This window comes from Miniopterus schreibersii, assembly GCF_964146895.1.
Source record: "Miniopterus schreibersii genome assembly, chromosome: 1".
NCBI lineage: Eukaryota > Metazoa > Chordata > Mammalia > Chiroptera > Miniopteridae > Miniopterus > Miniopterus schreibersii.
Genome location: NC_138101.1, coordinates 45,471,960 through 45,494,080, shown reverse-complemented (window position 1 = coordinate 45,494,080; position 22,121 = coordinate 45,471,960).

The window sequence follows — 22,121 nt, the reverse complement described above, 5'->3', positions numbered from 1 at the left end:
AGGGATCCTAATTCATTTAGGCCACTTGGCACTGTTAAGTCTTTAAAATATATTTCACAGAAAGGTGCCATCCAGGAAACATTTTCAAAAAATTGTTTGGCCCACAAACTTCTCACCAGCCTGCCCATTTACAAATTTTAGGCATATAGCCATTTAGTACAGAGTCTCTGCAATTATGTGAAGTCTCAGGAAAAAATTTATGCAAGGCTAAAATTTATGTTCCGGGAGCAAAGGAGAGTTTTGCAGCAGTTATATGGATACTTTGTTAAGGTCACTGACAATTTACTGATATTTAGATTTGGGGGGGGGGTTGTTGTTGTTAAACAAACCCCAAATGATTCATGCCAAGAAGTATTTAGCTATAGTTTCACTGTTATTCTGGTAGCCGAGGTGTTCCATAATTTATTAAAATAAAAATTTCATTGTTGAGTCTTATAAATATTTTAATTTTCCTTACTATAAGCAATACTGCTATGAGGTTTTTTTGCAGCTACCAAATCTTTGTCTATATCTTTGATTATTTCCTAATGATACACTGCTAATAGAATTGCTGAGTTAAATGGTAAGTGGACTAAGACTTTTTATATGTTTTGCACAAATGCCTTTCAGAAAAATCCTATCAATTTACATACTCAACTGCAGTGTTTGACACTGCCAGTTTCCTGAGTTTTCACCCAAAATTATTATTTTATGTCAATTTGATATGTAAAAAATCTAACTTCTATTTGATGTTTCAATTTGCATTTCTAGTATTTCTAATAAGAACATGGTTTTTAAAACTGCTTTGTAGTCATTTGTGTTCTTTTTTTGAGGACTGCTTGTTCATGTCCCTTATAGCTTTTCCTGTTAGAGGGCTTCATCTTTTGTCATTAAAATGCATGAGAGCCATTAACCCTTTGAGTGTCACATCTATTCCAAATATTCCCCAGTTTATTTGTCTTTTATTTTATGTGTATTATTTTCTGATATTTTATTTAGGTTTTAGTATCAGAAAAAGTGTGCTTCTCCCAGACAATGGTATATTATTGTCTTACAGACACTGTGTATTATGTAATTGATGTTTATCTTTCATTTGAAAACAAGTAAGCATAGAAACAAATGTATAACCTACTTCTAACAACTATGGAAGCATGTGTACTTCTGTAGGATAATACAATAGCTTACTATTTTTTAATATTTCTACTCATCAAAGTTTCCTCAACTATTTATGATATTTCATAGTGTATGTGTATACAGCTAAGTGTGTGTTCCAAGATGCTTCAAATGACTTCAAAGTTTAGGATACATTCGTTTAACTCCCTTTAATAAATTAAGTTTTCATCATTTGATCAAATCTAATAAGAGGGGAAATCAACTTCAGTTGTGAACCTTTTCTTTTTCTTTTTTGAGACCTGGATAAACGTGTTTGAAGTTAATTGTGGAAGCAAATGTTGTCAACGCCAACATCATTGGAATAGTTAGAAATGCCAGAAACAATTCAGCACAAAAATTACAGATACAATTTCTAAAATATTTGTTTAAAATTATTGTAGATCAACCACTAAATTTGTCTTGCAATACATACATGCAATGTTTCTAACATATCTATATTGTATATGCATAAAAATCCACTGAAGTTAAATAGAGAAATTCTTAGTTGATTTAACTAATATAAAGGTTAGATTAAAGAGCACACAAGATGAGTTTATGACTCTAAAAAACTTAAACAGCCATAGAAACCAGTTTTAGCTTTCAACTGTTTTATGTGCAACACTGCAATGAAGATATACAACAACCAACACACACACACACACAATTCTAAATCTATTAGAAACATTCCTACATATTAATAAGCAGGTCCAGTGATTTACTAGCTCACATTTTAATCCTGGATGATTTTTGTTCTATGTATGTTGACGTAATGGCTAATAAAAAGATTTTCAGAAGATGAATTCCATTTTATGTTCACATAAAACCAGAAACCTGAAGTCCAGTTGAAAAAAACATCATACAACTCAGGGAAGAGCAGACACTGCCTACATATCCCAGTGCTCACCTGTTTGAAAATTGTAGGGGTGCAAAAAAATAACTTTCTTCCCACATTTCTGAGTTCTTCTGGCTGGCTTAATAATCAAATTAACATGAGACAGATTAACAGGAGAAAATGCCCAAAATTTATTATGGATGTGCATGCAGGTGTGTGATAAGAATGGGAGATCCTGCCTGGGATGCAATGGGCAGCTGAGGCTTATCTGCTTTCTGGTGCTAAGGAGAAGGTTGGGGGGGAGGGGTTGGGACTTCAAAGGACGGGAAGGAAATGCACCCCGAGATGGAAAAGCAAATGTTTGGTAAATAAATGTTTACCGGGTCATCTTCAACAAGGGGACACAGAGAGGACTTTTTTCAAACCGGCCTTGCTAGATTCCTCCCTGTCCCTCACGTACTAGTTTATATTAAGCTACAGTTATCTTGATGATAGTCCCTTCCTGGAGTATGGCCTTTACCTAAAAATCCCTTTAAGGCAGTTAGAAGGAAGGTCAAAGGTTTTACCTGAGTCTTTCTTTTCTTAAAAGTAACCAACTTAACATAACTGATATACCAAAAAGCATATTTGGGGGAGACAAATTCTGCTTCCCCTCAAAAGGTAATGAGAACAATGGTAATAGGAAGGACACCACAGATTGACGCTATTACTTTGATAACCTCATAATATTGCTCACTGGGAAACATCTCTAACTCAATAATCACTTGAAGGTGGTTTAAATATTCCTCATTTGTTCTTCATCTGTAATTCTGAACTTAAATTTAGGAATCACATTTTAGAAAACTAAAAGGTTTGCATGGAAAATCTACAGGGAATATTTGAAGAGGGCAGGTGAGGAAAATATTAACCACAAAAGCAGATAAAAGAAAAAATGACTGAACAGAATCACCTGTAGATTCAGGCACATATTCAAGGATCATAAACAATAAAAATAAAAATACCAAATTAAAATCGAGAAATTGAAAAAAATCTTCTACATATATACCAGGCAAAGCATTATTGCCTTTAGCATAAAAAGAGTTCTAACAAATCAATATGGAAATATTAGTATCCTAATAGAAAAACTGGCAAAAGACAAAATCTGATGATTCTGGAGACAATAAATATGAAAGAAGCAAACACTGGTAATTAAAGTAGTTGTAAACTAAAACAAGATTCCATGCTTCAGTTATCAATACTCAATATTGTTGGAAAGAATTAAAATCAGCAATTTCATTTACTGCTGATGAATTTTACAGCATTACCTATAATGATGAAAATTTTGTCTAATGAGTAAATTAAAGAAGAGTCATGCATTATATTTTAAAATGATGAATAGTCTTATTTTCAAGGAATATCATGAAACTTACAAAAAGTTTATGCAAATTTTAAGAAAAAGTCAGAATGAAATTTTACATATGGTCGGAAGCCAATTTTAAAGAACGTATTATAAATTTAACATGATTAAACACATACATACAAATATACATATATTAGTATATTATACATCTATTTCATGTATTTTTGAATTGGGACTTTGAAACCAATAAAGTGCAATGGAAAACAACTTTGGCATGAGCTAGTAAGAATGTGAAAGCATCAGCACCAACGAAATCCAAGGGTTTCGCAGTGAGTTGCATGGAAAAAGGGTCTACAAAGAATCGAGAAGTCTAACTGGAAGAACAAGAGAATCAATGGTAGGAAAACTCAATTCATGGCCAATCCATTTTTGTAATCGTTTGAGCTGCTTCCAGCCATAGGGCCTCTACTTACGAGGTCCATAGCCCTTCCTCACGTGCTTCCTTTCATTCCCCACGGGCCCTATATGGAGAAGAGGTTCCCTAAATATTCTCCTAATATCAGTTCTCCTAAATAATGCCTGCTCATCCTTCAGGTCTACAATGTTACTTCCTTCTGGAAACTAAAAACCTGCCCAGAACAGGTCAGTCCCATAGTGCACAATGTCTTCACCCTTCTGTTCTTCTTTCCTGCGGTTATCACCACTGTAATTAGATGACACTTGAATGCTCAGTTGCTTACTGCCTTCCTTCTTCCCCAGGACATAGGGTCTATGAGAGTCCACCTTGTTTACCACTCTGCCCCAACACCCAGCAAATAATAGTAACAGGTAGCATAGTATTATGTGCCACGTACTCTTCTAAGCTATTACAACAGTCCTATGAGAGACTAAACTCATCCTCATTTTAAAGAGGGGGAAACTGAGGCACTGAGGCCCAAGGTCACACAACCAGTACATGACAGGGCCAGTAGTCAAACTCAGGCAGCCCGGCATCCTTAACCATGACCTATGCCTCCTTGCTGCAGGTACCTCTTAAATATTTGAAGGAATATTTAGAGAAGAGAAGGAGAAAATACATTAGCAATAAAATATGTATTTGCTGTGAATTAAGCACTAGCGGAGACATGTCCTGTAACAGCTGTAGCTCATCATTTCATGGTCACCTGATCATAATAGATGCACAGGACTCGGGTCCTATAATGGAAATACCAAGAACAAAGCTCCATAGACACCCTCATTAGAAATTCAATTATAATGGTTTCTTTAGAATAATAGACTATTTGAAGCTTTCAATTTCAATGATAAAAATCTGAAATTAAAAGATTTGGAGTAAAGGCATAAATGGTTTTATAATACATATATGCATCTACTCTAATTATAACTGACCAACCACAAAGCTCTCCCTTTTCTGCATGCTCTTATTTCCTGTTGAAATCAGCTTTAAAGGAAGGTCTGTAATTGCAAACAAGTTGTGCAGAATAAACAAGCCATTATTGTAATGAGGATGATTCTTGCTGAGGATTATTTTTAAAAGCTAAATTATAGACTCCCAGTCTAAATTGTATCTGGTTTTCTGTCACTTGCTTTCAAATTTGGTTCTTATTTGCATTTTGCCTGACCTGCTAGTTAGAGCACAAGTTCACAGAGCCCGCTCTGCAGCTATAATGAGCTAAGGTAATAACCGCCACATAATTGTGTTCAACTGCGTACAAGTGTTTACTTTTTACTGCTGTGCGTCTGCCTCCGAGATTTTTGAGATGTAATTATGCTCCGCAAAATGTGCAAGGTGCCAGCCTTGCTTGGGCTATTTTTGCTATGTTTCACATTTATACTGCTTACGTACGTAAGTGGAGGTATAAAACAGCCAGGTTTTCCAGGCTAAAAAATTACTGTTGTTTAAAGGGCAGAATTTCTGCTCTGTGGTTTCCTATTTCCATGCCATGCCTCAGCTACGTATCTTTTCAACATCTGTTTCATCCTGGCGACCAGTGACAGGCAGGCAAGCCACTGTATCCGCATTGCTGTGTGGTTTGACATCTGGTATCTGAATGCGACCATTGTATTTATTTGTGAATTGTTTAAATATAAGATCACACTAGTTACACTTGCAGATTTCTATTAATTTTATTAATAATGTCATCAACCCTGCTTATGCTAGAATGGCATACCATTCCCCATAGAGAAAGGGTGTGCATGTTTTCCTGCAGGTGGCCCAGAATTTGGTATGTGAACATGAAAACTGTTAAGTAACAAAAAATATATGAATTAAAATTAGAAATTTCAGATATGATATAAGGAGGTTCAACAGACACTGCAATGCGCACATGCTTTTAAGTACTCCCAAGATTCTCTTGTTAAATGAATTCAAAACTCTGTTGAAATGGTGACCCTGACATATATGCATCTTATCGGGCAAAAGTACGACTGACCCAGGGTCATTTGGAAACTTATACTGCTCTCCCTAGCAGGGGGGCTCGGTACTTCCTTCTCCTCCCCTGCGGCTTAAAGTCGCATTTTGGAAACGGCTACCTAGGGAGAGGATACGGTGGGATGCCCCAGAGCTTAGTGGGGACCTAACCACTGAGGAAAGAAAACGATGGCTTTGGTCTTATTAGCAGCACTCATGACACAGTTTACAAATAATGGTCAGGATCTTTTCCCCATAATCTATTAATTCCTCTTGCTAGTTATTGAGGTCCTTACTTAATTCATACCACTTGACAATCCAAGTAAACCAGGAGCAACTCAGCTGGAAAGAACAATTCTGCATTAAAAATAATCTTGGGGGGAAAAAGGCATGATTTTGGCAGTGTTCTCTGGGGCAGATTTTTGAGCTTTTAAAACTGGTTCTTTTCTCTTATGCTCTTAATAGTGTATATTGTAATCTTTATGATTATCATCACAAAAAGCAGACATAATATCTGTTTAAGTAACTACCTGAGAAATACTACTTTGCAGGTTCTATAGCAAAGTTATTTTTTAAAAGCAACCCCAAAGTAAACCAGCGGCATATCTAGCAGCCTCTTCAGCTGACACTCTGAGCTCCCGTTACATTATGCTTCAAGGCATTATGCTTACCCTGCATAACCTTTCCGCTTTGCTCACCCACACCCTCTGCCAGCCTACAGAAATGACACGCACCCTGCAGGACTCGGCTCAAACGTCGCTCATTCATCCGCTGAGGCTTGCTCGACTCTCCCGGGTTGGGCCATTCGATACAGCTCCCCTTCGTACCCTGAAATGCTTCCAGCATGCCGCACACGCCTCTAGTGAGTTCCTTACAGGTCTGTGTTCAGGTCATTTGCTTACGTGACCGTACCAGTCAACTACTGCCGTAACAAGGCGGTGTGACAGAATACCAATGCATAGAAAAATTAGCTTGTATCTTTTTTTCTTTTTAATTTGTTCCCCATTGCTTTTCAGAGAGTAGAAGGGAGAAGGAGAGAGAGAGAGAAACATCGATGTGAGAGAGACACATCGACTGGTTGCCTCCCACACATTGCCCAACCGGGGCCCTGGTCAAGCCTGCAACCAAGGTACGTGCCCTTGGCTGGAATCGAACCTGGGACCCTTCAGTCCACAGGCCAACACTCTAACCAGTGAGCCAATCTGGCTAGGGCAGTAAGCTTTTATCTTACTCACAGATCTATGGGTCAGCCTGGTACTCTGCTCCAAGTGTTTCACCTGTTGCCCAAGATATACATATGTGTATATCTATCTATCTATCTATCTATCTATCTATCTATCTATCTATCTATCTATCTATCATCTATCTATCATCTGTGTGTGTGTGTATATTTACAAAAAAACCCCTGATGTTTAAGTTCCTTTTTAACCTTCTTTGGACTTAAGTGCCTGTATTAGTTTCCTATTGCTGCTATAACAAATTACCACAAACTTACTGGCTTAAAACAACATAGATTTATTCTCTTCAGCTGTGGAAATCAAAATCTGAAATAGGTCACACTGGGCTAGAATCAAAGTGTTGACAAGACTGTATTCCCTTTGGAGACTTTGGGGGAAAATCTATATTTTTGCCTTTTTCAGCTTCTAAAGGCTGCCCCCATTCCTCAGCTTGTGGCCCCCTTCCATCTTCAAAGCCAGTAAATGCTAGTCAACTCTTTTTCACCTCACATCACTCCGATGCTCTTCTGCCTTACTCTTCCACATTCAAAAGACCCTTGAGATTACATCTGGCCTAGCCAGATAATCCAAGATAGTCTTCCTATTTTAAATTCAGCTATTTAGCAACCTTAATTCCTTATACAACCTTAATCCCTCTTTGCCATCAATAACCTAACATATTCATAAGTTCCACTGAGTAAATGTAAACATCTTAAAGTGGGGATGGGAGTGAAAACAATTATTCTGGTTACAACATATTATAATGAAAAATCACAGATCCGGAAAACAGTTTTAGTTTGAGCCCTAGAACTAACCAGAAATAGTAAATTAGACAAGTCCCTTCAAATTTCAATTGTTTCTGGTAAAATGAAAAGATTGTCTTAGCTGATCTCTAAGGCTCCTTCCAACTCAAATTCCCTTGATCCTATGAATATAGTACATCTAATTAAACCTTAGAGTTAGAAGAGATTACAGCCTAATTCATCATCATAAAATATATGAGTTGAAAGCTTAGCAGTGTTATGGGAACACAGAGAGGGGTCATTAATAATCCTTTCTGTGTGGGTATAGGTGATTTCATGGAGTGATAAGATCTGGGCTTACATGCTCCTGGAGTGCAAGGACAGAGGCCCTCTGAGCACAGGAACCAAGGTAGGGGGCACACGGACTGAAGGGCCATGGGCTATGTAGGACATGGACCATGTAGGGAATGGTGAGAAATTCCATGTGGACAAAGCATAAAGACAGATATAGGAAAAGAGCCGGGAAGTGTAGAGTTAGGCTAAAGTGTGGTGTCTGTCTTCTGTAGGCAAAGGAGAGACACTGGTACTTTTTTAATTAAGCGAAGACATGACATGATAGGTTTTGCATGTATTGTAAAGGTGATGCAGGAATAGCAAAAGAGACTCTTTTACCTGCTTTGCCCTACTTAACAGTCTAGCTCGTGGAGTTTCATTAAACTAGCTCATCAGATACCACAGATTAGTTTTTCTTAAAGGTCTAAAACACCAAAAAGAGGAATAAAGCATTTCTGTGTCTAAGCTTACTACTACTGTTTTTCATATTTATAAATATCCATTTATTTAGAATAAAAACATACTTCAAACTCACGTTTTAAAAAGAGAATTATATAAACTGAGTAAGGTCACCCACATAAATAAAGTTAGGGAATTAAATAAACTTTCAACCCCGAATTGCATTCGACCCCACTGTACGTGACAAGCTGCTGCTTTCACCCACCTCTTGTGGACGAGTCCTTTTGAGGGCCCAGTCCTACAGGGTGCTGTTTGTCATCTGCTATTTGGTGGGCCAGCGGAGCCCAAAGCTCTAAGGGACTGAACTGTCAATCAGCATGATCTCATCTCTTATCAGAAGCACAAAGATCTGCAATGATGGAATGTGTTATTCCAGTTGGCGCTCCCTTTTATCTACCAAAGAAGGGTTTAGATAAGATAGGATTCTTCTCCTCCCTCTGGTCCCCTCTGTCTTAGCTTCCTTGCAGTTTTCCAACAAGCTGCACACTAGTGTTTATCCAACAAATACCCCAGATTGCCAGGCATGTGAGAAAAACCAAATCCATATGTGCCGAAGCCCGGAAGGTAGGGTTTTCAGCTTCTTACAGCAGGACAATAATCTTAATTAAACCCTGGCCCTTTACTTCCTTTCTAACCTCACTCCCACACCGTCTCCAACCACTCGACCCAACTTTGCCCCTCCGGGCACATGTCCCACGATTAATCTCCCCATTCACCCTCGAGGACGCACACAGGATTTTCAGTGTCATCCTACAGAGAGACTCTCTCAACTCTTACTCAACACTCTGGATTGTGATTATTTATTTACATGATGTTCCTTTTACTGAAGTGCCAGCTCCTGCAGGGGAAGAACTGGGTCTTTGTTGGTTTATCTTCAGTGCCTGGCACAGCAACTGCACAGCGTGAGGAAGTTCCCCGTGAATGCTGAATGAAGGAAGGAATCACCACTCTCACTTTCCCTCGGGCTATTAAGGTAAATTACTGCCAGTTTAATCTGTGCTTTTAGAGTAAAAAAGGCGAAGAAAGCACAATGTGAATTTCTTAAATTGCCATAGCCCCTTGTTATCTGAAACTTTATTGTCGCATTTGAAGGTTTCTTCAAATACTTCCTTTTTAAAAACAACTTCACATACCAGGCCAAATAGAAATAAGCTTACTTAAAATACTTTTGCAAAATATCATCTTTGTAAAAACAATCCAAAAAAAAAAAGAGAACTTTTTTCTCACAAACACATTCAATTTTGTTCTTTAGTTTTGCAATTCACAAAGGAATAACTTAGAATTTTCTATTATATTTGAAACTGGGTTTTGCCCCAAATTATGTAATACCAATAATATCAACAAGACAATTGATACTTCATGTTTAAGTATGTTTATTAAATACTTTGATGTCCTTCATGCATAATTTAACTGTCTTTTTGCTGCCCAGTGTCAATCACAGCACCCAGCTCACTTGAGACCTTTTATAATTCTCTGCATGTCTTGCACGTTTCTCTTCCCAGTTAGGTGCCTTTCTGCTCTCAAGTGTCACCATCACTCCTCTCGCAGCTCATGAAGTCCTTGCTCCACTGTTTTCTTCTCTTCGTTTGTATCTTCAAACTTCCCCATTCCACTAACTCCTTCCTTTCAACAAATGCTGCTTTAGTTTGGGATCCTTAGAAACAAACCCTTTATACAAGGAGTGCAGGGTAAATATTTTATTTGGGAGGTAATCCCAGGAAACAGGGAGGGGAGTGGCGATGTGATCCTTTTAATAGTGCAGACAACGACTGTCTTCCTGCTTCTGGTCTCCAACCCCACCTCCCCCGTCCACTGTTCTCACTATTACCAGAATAATCTTTCTAAAATGTTTAATCATCTCCTGCTTAAAATTGTGGAAAGTAACCACAGACTGATCTGATCATAAATTCCTAACTGGGCAGGTCATGGTGGGTAGTCTCCCCAGACATATAACTTTTTAGTAAAAGGATTATCTTTGCCTTAAGCAAGCCCCGTCCATTGTTTCTGTGCCTCTAGGATAACATGCCTTTAAAATAAACTGTAACCACCCTCAAGAGAGCACATAATCTTCACTATCCTATAATCCTACCCCCATGTTGCTTCCTCCCACCTCCAGGTAATGTCCCTTAATTTCAAATGCATAAAGAAGCTGTAAAACTGTCATTCTGGGGAGCGTTTGAGACCTTGCTCCCAGCATGTCACCAGTTTGGCTCAAATAAACTCTTATAAAAATTATCTACAGGTTTGGACATTTCTTACGTCCATGAGATTGTCCATGTTTCCCACCATCCCCCGGGTAGAAGCCAGGCTGACCCGAAAGGCCTCCGCAAGCTGCCCCGCCGGTCCCTGCAGGCGCGCCCTGCTTCTCCTCCCCGAGCGCTGCGGGAGCTTCTCAAACGCAGTCTCGCTCTACCATTTGTGTGTGTGATCTCATCTCCTCCCCACTCGATTATATAGATTTCTGAGCTCACGTCGGTCTCTTACATCTCCTGTGAAGCCTCCCAAACTTCTTCAGGCAGACCTATGACCCTTTTCACCGCGCTTTCACACTCAAACCCAAGCCCGTGGTGATAGTGCGGAGCCGCGTAATAAGAATAGAGCCACTGTTGTTTAATAATCGTTCACCTAGATAAGAAGTTTTCTTACAGACCCTGGGAAACTAGAGGATGAGACAAGGCTGTAAAGAGATAAGATGCCTCGTGGGTCCATTACTCAGAAAAGAAATACATTTTAAGAACAGGCGAAGGACAGGGCACGCTTTGATTTGGTTGCTGTGCCCAGGCCCTGACCCCCTCCGGGAGTCTGCCTCAGGAACACTGATCATTCTTTGGTCCCAGGAATGGGCTGAGCTGTTTGTAACATCAGAAGATTAGCCACCTGGTTATTGGACTTCGAGCTCCTGAAGGCGGCCTGCAGACCCTCCCCTCCCCTTTCTCTGTTACACTTGAAGCTGCAGCTACATGTGGTGATCTTCTCCCTCACTGGTATATAATCAACCAACTGGGGAGGGGAGTCAGCGCAGAATTTCCTGGGTGACCGACTGCTCTCCCACTTTGCCCACATTATTGGAATAAATGCTCAAATATGATTCAACCCTGTATCTGCTTAATTTGGCTCAAGTTGTTACAGTCGGCCTTGGACCCCTTGTGTCCGGTTTCAATGACACTGCCATTGTTTGTTTGCAGGTCTATCTCCCCTGCTTAACCTGAAAAACCAAGGAATGCCCACACAGTGCGATGTAGCTCCCAACTCCGACACTGTGAAAGACCATGAACACAAGCTTTCATTCATTTAACAGGGCAAAGCTACAGGAATGAAGAAAACACAGACCTACTGCAAGGAGCTTTAGTTTTAGAAGGAAATTTTGAATGCAAACTTGAAAGCCAGGCATAGAACTACACATTTTATAAATGAGGTACAGTTAGACAGTTGCCAAAGTTCCTGGTAGGGAGAGAAAGCCTATGGCCAGGAGATTTTACTTTCACCAGTTACAACTTACATTGGACTTTTCCAATTTTGACTTGCTCTGAAATACTTGAAATCCCCTCTTTGGAAGAAAATATCCTTATTTAAAAACAAAACAAATCAAATCAAAGGACTTGGTTATTTTGACTGATGTTTATGGTTTCTCTCTAATGCTCGCTTTACAAATCCAGACTTCTCCTTTATTTCCATCAGTGTGATTTCATCAAAAAGGTATCTGTCATTCATTCATTCATTCATTCATTCATTCATTCATTCATTCATTAAATACATCTTGAAAATCTACTACGCAAAATAAAAGGTGACAAGTGACGAATCATAGGAACAATAGTAGGTTAAGTTTTCACCACATTTACATCTCCAAAGAGTAAAAATTTTTAGCATTAACAGTTATGACTATATGTTTTAAATAGAAGTTTGTGGCTTTATATTGCTGTTTTAATCCTTTTGGCCTCCCCTTAAAGATAATTCATTTTCTTTGTTTTACTTGTAGCTTGCTGTTTCAATGACAACTATGTAGTATTCAAAATAAGGTGGAATACCTAGTCTAATTATAGGTGAACAAGGCTGGGGAAACTTCATTACAAGTAAAACATAATCTTTATTTAACACTGTTGCTGTTGTTAATACATTTTCTCACAAGTATTTCTACGTATCAACTGTTAGAAGCAAGTTCAATGCGCTAAAATGCATAAATGGTCTGCACTTTAAATACTGGAGGTTAGGAGAAAAACATAACTTAAAAATCCTTCCCAATAAGCACAAAGAAAAACCTCATGCCAACAAATGACACAGCTGGGAGGAGAGAGCTTCCATAGTTAATAGAAATTGTTAATGTTTTGCGCCTCAGGAGTAACCGTCACGCTCAGCATTTAAACAGTCGCAGTCAATGAGAAGAACAAAAAATGTTACTTTCTCCATGCAGCATTTTTTTATTTCTTATTTGTCTTGAACGATATAAAATGCTGGTTACCCTGTGACGCCTGTGAACTGAGTTGTTAATAAATGACTGCAGCGCGGGGCGGCCGTGGGCCTTGACATGCGGCTATGACTCTCACGACGCAAGCCCGCTGCACGGACGAGCCCGGCGCCTGGCGCCTCGCGGCTTAGCCTCACGACACAGCTGTCACAAATGGTATCCGTCCCTCCGCCCCGCTGGGCTCTGAGGAAGGATTCTGCGGTAAGACAGGGACCGTTACTCGAGAAAGAGAAAACCTATTTGAGAAGCTGACAAACCAAGTGGGAAAGGAAGAAACCCACCATCACTTCACTTCATCTTAGAGGATTAAAATGTAATAATAAAAATAATAATTACAGATTAGAGCCAGACAAAGGCTACCCACTCGCCCTCACCTGAAAGGGTTCTGCGACAGTTTATTATACTAGTCGCCAAACCACACATTTAATCTGTGTCTCAGCCTGCACTGTACCCTCGAGTCTATAAATACCAAGTACATGAATATCACAGCCTTCACCATGCCCCTCTGGTGATATTACACGTATTTCAACGCTCAGAAGTTAGCAGCCCTCCGTCGTTCCCACCCCAGGCCAGAGGCGAAGCCCTTACAGAACAGAAACTGACCCCTCGGCGGCACTCGGCAGCTTACCAAGCCCGCTGCACCCCTGGAACTCCTACAAAGCTTTTATCTCCACTTGGCAAAAACCCACCTCTCAGCTGTATTATCTTTCTTATCATATGTCTCCTCCTCCCCACTAGAATTACTATTTTGGTACAACTGAGAACATGCCTCTTTTATTCTCAGCACCGAAAATAGTGCTGTGCGTTAACTGCCTTTTAGTAAATTTTTAAAACCTCTAATAAATAGCTGTTCAAAGTGTGAAAACCAATGATGACGCCAGGCTGGTGGATCTGTGTCCATAGTTGATCTGCAAGGAGGCCATCCTGCCCCCAGAGGCTTTATTTACACTGTTGAATGTAAAGAAGGGTTCCCCTGTCATCTGTGAATTAAATATCAACTCAGATAGTCCTGTTCACAGAAAGCATCTTGCCAACAGCTTAGAATCCCTGAGTTAACCCACAACTTCTGTGCTCAGAAATGTCTAGATAACTATTGAGATTTAATGTCGACATATAATATCATTACCATGTTAGCCAAACTCAACAGGTATTTTTGATAATATATTCACAGTCTTTTAAAAGAAATTTCAATAAATGGGTGGTTGGGTGGGGGGGAAAGAGCTTCTTTAAAAATGAGTGGGCGTGTAGCATTTTCAGCACAATGTTTCCTGAACATCAACTGACCTGAAATATCTCCACATGGATCATATGAAACCTTTAACAAGACATTTCTCAGGAAAACGGCACCCTAGAAACACACACATGTGTGAGGACACACACACCACTCACACGCAAAACACAGTTTTTAATAGCCAAGGGCACTTTGGCACAATGCGGGGTGGCGGTTGTCAACATAAACAGATGGTCAAAGAAGTGGGCAAACACTTCGTATGAACTAGTTCCATAAATGAAGTTTTTCATTCCATTTTAAATGCCATCCTTACTTAACCAGCTTTCAGACAAGATGATACATGTAGCCAGTTGGAAAGAGTTCCCTGCCAGGCTTCTGTGTTTTTATGACAAAATTAAAAGCCCACAGATGGAATAACTCTAAGCTAATTCTTACGGAGTTTGTTTAGTTAGAATGGGGAGGGGGGAGGTACCATATTGCTTCAAATTAAAGCCACATCCACAAAATGAGAGGTTTTTAATCGGGAAGGAAAGACGTAGAAACAGCTTTTTAAAGAAATAACATAACTGTTTTTAAGTGGGTAGAATTATTTATCCATTAAAATAGCACCTTCCCCAAAGGAGTCTGAGGATCACCTAGGAAATTCCAAACCCAGCCCTCAGCTCAGCATCCTTTCACTCGGTGCCGTGAAAAACAATCAGGTCACTGCTTCGGCTGCCTTCTGAAGATCTACAATGTCCCCACCGTCACTTCACTCGCCAGGAGGCTCAAAGTCAGAAAGGGCCTGGCCCAGCGGCTCAGCGGCTTGGGCCTCCCCCGTACACCCAAGGTGGCGGGCTCGGCCCCAGGCCAGGGCCTGCCCGGCTGTGGGTCTGGTCTCCCGTGGGGCGCGTGGTGTCCCCACACGGGTGTTTCTCTCGCTCCCTCCACCCTGCGTGGGGACTATGGGAAGAAAGGCGCTGCCAGAGAGGAGGGAGGCCGCTGCCCTGGCGCTGTTCATTCTGTGAAAGGTCTGCGACGCTAGAGTATTTAGCTGGGTTCTTTAATGAGAAAATAAATAGGCCTGATGTTTTGTCAGACATAGTGGTCCATGTATAAAAGCATGAAACGTATACAATACCGTCTATTGGAGAAAAAATAAAGAAAAAGAAAGAACCCAAAATGAAGGGAAAAGCTCTTATATTAACCATATCAAATGTAATATATCACCCAATCTTCCAATTAAAATACACAAACTTAGGCATGTAAAATTCAGGTACAAAAATTAACTTGACAAAGATTTTACCTCGAACTTTTTCAATGTAAATAAGTCCGAAAGTCAGTAGGCCCAAACGTAAATAAAATAAAAAAAGATGTAGCCAGTAAGGTAATTGTTTGGGTCCACAAAATATAAAAGAAATTGTTTTCATTTTCTGCCAATTAGCTGATTTAACTTGATGTAATTAACTTGCTGGTTTCAGGTAAATCTAAGTGTCTGCGTTATATAAAGGAAGTAAACTTTCATATCGGCTTCTATTTCTCTCCTAGAAATATGTGTACTTATTTCCACAAAAGGTATTTTTCCCTGCCAAAGGTTGGCGGAGGGGGAGGAAGGGATTTCTCAGCAAAACCCTCAACCCAATACTGGCCAGGGAGCACAGTGCCACCCCGCTCGCCCGGCCTGGGGATCTGAGCGAGCGCTGGCCGGTGCATAAATTAAACCCTGAAGAAAGCAGGCACCTCTCCCCTGCTCGGCGCCCCGCAGTCAGGCAGCGCCTCTCCCCTGCTTGGCGCCCCGCAGTCAGGCAGCGCCTCTCCCCTGCTCGGCGCCCCGCAGTCAGGCAGCGCCTCTCCCCTGCTCGGCGCCCCGCAGTCAGGCAGCGCCTCTCCCCTGCTCGGCGCCCCGCAGTCAGGCAGCGGGCCGCAGTGTTCACCCCACGGGGATCGGAGGGACTGGAACTCGTCGCCTCGGAAGTTCTGCCTCACTCACTGAAGGGTCCACCTGGATTTCAGTTTCTTTGAGGAGAAAAGGGGCCCTGTTATCTGACATTTTCTGTTTTACATCTGATTATCTTTTATTTCAAGAACTCTTCTTAGTGACTTCATCTGTTTTCTCTAGGCTGCTCCCCCTAAGAACCCCGGACAGCATCTCTGTGGCCGTTCATCATATTTTTAAACCTTCCCTACCATTAAAAAGGGGCTGTTGATTCAACCGTTACCTGCTGTGTGAGAAAATCGCCGCAGGATTGCCTTAGTATTAGCATTCGTTTTAATACAAGATGGGCTTCATCAAAATAAGTTGCAATACTTGGCTATTTGATAAGTGTTCTGCAGACATTAGTGTGTAAGAGAGGCAGGCTTTGGATATGTTTTGACTGTTGAAAAACCATCAGGTCTTTAAATAAAAGACAGATGCCATCTCTGTCGTAAGTGGCTGTTAATGCAAATGTAGATGATGTAGGAAAGGTGAAAGCCAGTATTTTGGATGCTTACAAGTAAATGCTATGGTCAGGTAGGGCAGATTTTAAATTCTGAGACAAAACTCAGCAGGTGGAGCACCTTAATTCTCACTGAAAATTAATTTCTTATGAAAACTAGAAATCACAAACATTATTTTACACAATGAGAAATTTAAAACAACCTTGAATGCTAGAGAAACAGGTATATTGCAAACAAGATGGAACTCAGTAGGGTACAGTGAAGGGTATTGTAGGAAGAAAACAAACAGCTCATTCTCAAGGAGGGAGGCTGAACAGGTTTGCATTCGTACGGGAAGAAAAAGATGGCAGTCATGCTAGACTAAAAGCCAATTACAGACATCGGAGGTGGGCAGTATTGTAACTGTGGAATTCCTCAGGGTATTAGAACATTAACAAGACAGCATCTTAGAGCAGAAATATTTAATCGGTGTGCTGCAAGAATATTTAAAACATGCAATACCTGACTATTTAGTCAGAGGCACTGACTTTTTCCCCCTAGATCGTCAAAAAAAAAAAAAAAAAAAAAGACAACAGCCAACAGAACAATAGCCTTCCAGTGTGAATGAATTAAAATTATACCTATTTTTTTGTCAGATCAGAAAAAATATGTTTTTGATGTGCTGCAGAATTTTAGTAATTAGTTTATGTGAGCAGTTAGATGAAAATGGTTGAAAACTGCTGCTCTAGTGAAATCTTGAGGGACTCGTCTTTCTGAAATGGTCTAGAGTAGATCTTTTGCCCAGGCTGGTGTGGTTCAGTGGTTAGAATATCAGCCCCATGCACCAAAATGTCACGGGTTCGATTCCTGGCCCAAGTTGGGGCACGTGCGGAAGGCAAACAATCTGTGTGTCTCTCTCACATCGATGTTTCTCTCTCTGTCGCTCTCTCCTTCCCTCTGTCCCTACTGTCCACTCTCTCTTAAAAAAAAAAAAAAAATCAATGAAAAAAAATATCTTTGGTGAGGATTCACAACAACAAAAAAAGAGTACATCTTTTTAGAGAAGACTTTCACCAAATGTTAATTATTGATTCATGAAAATAGCTTTCTGGCTAAATATCTTTGAGAAACACTGGATTACAGAGGTTTCTCAATTTCAGGACTTCTTAACACTTCCATATACTAACGTGCAAAACAAATCTGGCAGGAGGCTTCTATTTTGAGTTTCCCAACTTATTTGACCATGCAACCCTTTTAACCTAGTGTGAGACAGTGTTCCACAAGAAGTCACTGAAAATGGCAGTTATCACTACTTTGTCTTTTTAGGTTCTATTATATCTAACTAAACGTTACTACCTGAATAGCAAGCACTTAAAGACATTTAAATTATAGTTTCCTTTCACAAAGAATTCGTTTCTTCCATTTTAGATCCCTGTAATTACATGCAATGCCAAAACAAGAGCTTTTTGCCCAAGGTGACTTAACGTCTAAGGAGAAACTAGGGGAAAGAGTAGAAGTTATATTATGCACCTTAGCCACCACCTTGAGATTTAAAGTTTTACAGCAATTAGTTTTCTTTATGTCGCGAGGACTCACACATTACATGAGATGGTGCGAGGACCCACGCAGTTCCTTTAATACACTCCAAATCCAGGTTCAGAGGGGAAAAATGTTACCATCACAAAAATATAATAGGGTGCCAGACACTACCTTTCTTCCCTGTATCTATATAATTCCTGTACAGACGTGCTAGAATAAAGGCTCTCTGAGGTCAGGGGCTTAGCACACTACCGTTTCTACAGAGACTGGAGCAGGGCTTGGCACAAAGCAGAAGCCCAAAAAACATTCGCTGAGTGACTGATTAAATAAATAAATCCAAAGTATTTAGTAAAAATATTATAGTATAAAAATCACAGTTTATATTCGACTCTAAGCTATAGTAGGCCATTAAGTAGAAAATAGACAAATTATCCAGCTTCTGCCTATAGAGCTGCTATCGGCGCCAGTTACCGAAAAGCACTTTATTATTCTTTGTCGGCAGGAGCGCACACATTAGAATGGCGACTGAAGTGCTCATTAGCCACCCTGAATACTAAAAGTGCTGGAGGTTCACTCACTCAAAGCCTGACCTTTCTGAACATTTTGCTTCTTAAAAAAAAAAAAAGTAGCTAACGCTCCCCTCCCTAATCTTCCCTTTTTGATCTTCCGGTTAATTGGGGAGCGATCTCTCTTTTAACTTCGCCAAATACTGCAGAGCATTTTCAGTAAATGTCACCATAAATTGAAAGTGACATTAACATGGTGGATGTGTTTCATTTTCTGATCACGTGGGGTGAGCTTAGTCATCGCTGCTCTGCTGTCCCTATTAGTACTGACTTCCCCAGTCGATGACGGGCGGCAGGAAAAGACTCCTTTAAGCTTCCCTGCCCTCTCGCCTCCCCAGAAGCTTAATTGTTGCCATGAATACTCAATGGAGATCTTTCAATGCCTCAAAAACAAACATTTAGGCTATATTCTGATTACATTGTACCTAGCTATTATACTTAATATTGCAGAGAACACTGATTTAGCATGCTGGGGAATCACGGGGAAAACCAGTACATCTGTGATTGCTAATGTCCTTCCCCCAGAGGACAGTCTTTGTCCCAGCAGGTATTACTTGTGACTCTGAATATGTCATTTAATTTCTCTGATTCTTGGATTTGTCTCCAAAACTGAAATACCATCCAGCTCATGGAATTTCTTTAAAGATTAATTTAAAAAATATATAAAATAACTTCACTGAAGATATTTCTGACTATTTCCATTCAGGCGCTTTATCTGGAGTGCATGGCAAATTGTGAGAATCAGCAGATGAACCTTAATAGAAGAACTATGTTTAAAAAAGAAATCCCATAGTAGCCACAGACTGAAGTGGCCAAACCACTGACACACGAACTTCCACTCCACATGTTAGCGCGAAATTAGTGTCTTCCTAAGCTAAGTGTCTTATACTTTTCCTTCTTTTAAAAACAGGCGAAACAAGAGGACCCAGACTCAGGAGCAGGTCACATCGCCTGGAATCAGCAGCACAAGGTCAGAGACTAATAAACGACGGGGCTGTTAACCAAGAAACTTAACTATAATGTGCCCCTGGGGTAAAATCCTCCTTGATGGAAACCACCTTATGGTCTTTCGGTCTCCTTCCCGCTCCCTGTAGTCAATCATGACCACAGAGTGTGTAATTTCTCCCTTGAACTTTCCAAGAAGTGCAGGCAAAGCTCTCAGAGCCGGGCTTAACTTTGGCTCCCTGGGGGCGAGGGCAGGGAGCCCAGCAGCCCCCCTGGGCCCGCGGCAGGTTGGGGAGCCAGGGAGCCGGGCGCCACCTCTACAGGGGGGAAGGCTGAGGCCAGAGAAGCGGGCCCGTATCGACAGGGGCAGAATCTGCACTCAGAGGCACATCCCCACAGCAAGGGGAACCCCCGGCAGCAGGAGCCCCTGAGCGTGTGCACCCCCACGCGGGAGACGGGCTAGGTCAGCTCCAGAGCCCCGAGCTCACAGCGCCTTAAACTTGCAGAGAAAGCGTGTGGCCCACAGACGGCCCCTCATCATATTTATAATTCCTTTTGTTAGTATAACTAAGGTTCAAGCTTTGTAATTTCAGTCTTTCACCTAAAGCAACAAATTCCCTTCTTTCACTTTCCACGAGTTAACTTAAAGACAGGCAGGCGCTCAGCATCGCCATGAAGTACTGGCCCGTCTTCTGCGGTCAATAACATGCCCGTTACTACATGTGCTCTGGGTTTCTGCTTGGTTCAGAACCAAAGAAATGTTCTCTTCTGTTTCCTCGGGAAGCCTTGCTTTGTCATGAAAACTGCAATAGTTGGTCTCATTTTCCTGCCTTGCCCAAGAAGCTCTGAAGGATTAAGGCCCTTGTGAGGTCAAGCAGACCAGTAACAAAAGCTTGGCCAAAGTGGTATCTGAAGCCAATGTGTGGACAGTATTTCTGGACTCCCTTTGAAGAATAACTCTCCTTACCAGAGGTTTTGGAAAGAATGTGCTCGGTAATATGGCCAACTGTAAGTAAATTTCAAACAGAATATTCCTGGATCACTGCCTTAAAACTTACTTTACCATATTTTATTTTTAACATTCTGAGTTCTGGCATGGAAAAGAGCGGCTAAGCCACTTTCCCAAAGTCAAGCTGCAGAATTTTTCCTCTCTCCTTAGTAACTATTATAAATGACTGCTATTCGCCACCAAAAAAATAACTCTATAGCAAAAAACCAAAACCCAAACAATATAGAACATTACACGTGAAAAAATCAAAATCCTATACTTTTTTTCCCTCTTTTACATCAACTGCATTTTTTTCTTTTTACCTTTTTACCCCCTTCACCCATTTGTTCCCCACCCCTGCCTCCATGAGCTTGGTTTTGGTTTTTTATTTTGGGTTTTTATTGTTGTTGTTGTTTTTAGATTCCACATATAAAAGAAACTATATAGTATTTGTCTTTCTCTGTCTGACTTATAGTATGTAGCATAATGTCCTGTAGGTCTATCCATGTTGTTGCAAATGATAAGATTTCCTTTTTTTTATCTTCATCTGAGGATATGGTTTCTACTGATATTTTTAGAGAGGGAGGGAGGGAGGGAGGGAGGGAGGGAGGGAGGGAGGGAGGGAGGGAGGGGGAGAGAGAGACACACATCTACTGGTTGCCTCCCACACATATCCTAACTGGGGATCAAACCACAACCTAGGTGTGTGCCCTGACCAGAAATTGAGCCCCAAACTTTTGGTGTATGGGACACTTCAACCAACAGAGTCACCTGGCCAGAGCAAAATGTCCTTCTTTTTATGGCTGAATAATATTCCAGTGTGTGTACCACCTTTTCTCCATCCATTCACCCATCAGCGGCACTATGTTCTTTCCCTACCTTGACTTTTGTAAATAATGTGGCAATGAACATGGGTGGCATATATATTTTTGAGTTAGTGGTTTCATTTTCTTTGAATAAATCCCCAGAATTGCTGGATCATATGGTAGTTCTATTTTAAATTTTTGAGAAATCTCCATGCTGTTTTCCATGTAAAGTGGCTGCACCAATTTACATTCCCAACAATAGTGAATAAGGGTTCCCTTTCTTCCACATCCTGGCCAACACCTGTTAGTCCCTGTCTTTTTGACAACAGCCTTCTAACAGGTGTGAGGTCATATCTCATTGTGGTTTTGATTAGCATTTCCCTGATGATTAGTGATGTGGATCACCTTTTCAGGTACCTGTTTTCCATTCATGTTTTTGTTCGATAAATATCTATTTAGATATTTAGATATTTAGGTCTTCTGCCCAGTTTTTATTGAATTTTTTAAATCTTGAATTGTATGAGTTCTTTATATATTTTGGATATTACCCTTATCAGGTACATAATTTGCAAGTATTTTCTCCCATTCACTAGGCTGCTTGTTCGTTTTGTTAATTGTTTCCTTTGCTGTGCAAAAGCTTTTTAGTGCGATACAGTCCCATGGCTTTGTTTTTGTTTTTGCTTTCGGTGTCAGGTTCAAAAAATCGTCACCAAGGCCTATGGCAAG